The sequence below is a fragment of the Cucurbita pepo genome, unplaced genomic scaffold (genome assembly GCF_002806865.2).
Source record: "Cucurbita pepo subsp. pepo cultivar mu-cu-16 unplaced genomic scaffold, ASM280686v2 Cp4.1_scaffold013382, whole genome shotgun sequence".
NCBI lineage: Eukaryota > Viridiplantae > Streptophyta > Magnoliopsida > Cucurbitales > Cucurbitaceae > Cucurbita > Cucurbita pepo.
In genome coordinates, this window is record NW_019659223.1 from 1 (window position 1) to 329 (window position 329).

The 329-nt window shown below is 47.3% G+C and overlaps 1 non-coding gene across 1 annotated transcript; it reads left to right on the forward strand.

The window, feature by feature from the left end:
• The first annotated feature begins 229 nt into the window (after positions 1–229).
• On the forward strand, positions 230–311 carry TRNAS-AGA. The gene has a single exon. It is a non-coding gene; the product is annotated as a tRNA-Ser (tRNA).
• The last annotated feature ends 18 nt before the right edge of the window (positions 312–329 follow it).

Here is a 329-nt window from a genome sequence, read left to right on the forward strand (position 1 = left end):
CGAATCCTACTACTCAGAACTTCGACTTGTTGTACTTTCCACTCAGTGGGCGTGACGGAGTGGTTAGCGGGCATGACTAGAAATCATGTGGGCTCTGCCCGCGCAGGTTCAAATCCTAACGCTCACGACATGAATTTTTTCATCTTCTTTTCATCATTTAGTGGGCATGGATGAATGGTTGCATGACTAGAAAGCGCACACGACTAATAANTGCTGTACTTTCCAATCAGTGGGCGTGCCGGAGTGGTTATCGGGCATGACTAGAAATCATGTGGACTATGCCCGCGTAGGTTCGAATCCTGCCGCTCACGATATGATTTTTTTCATCT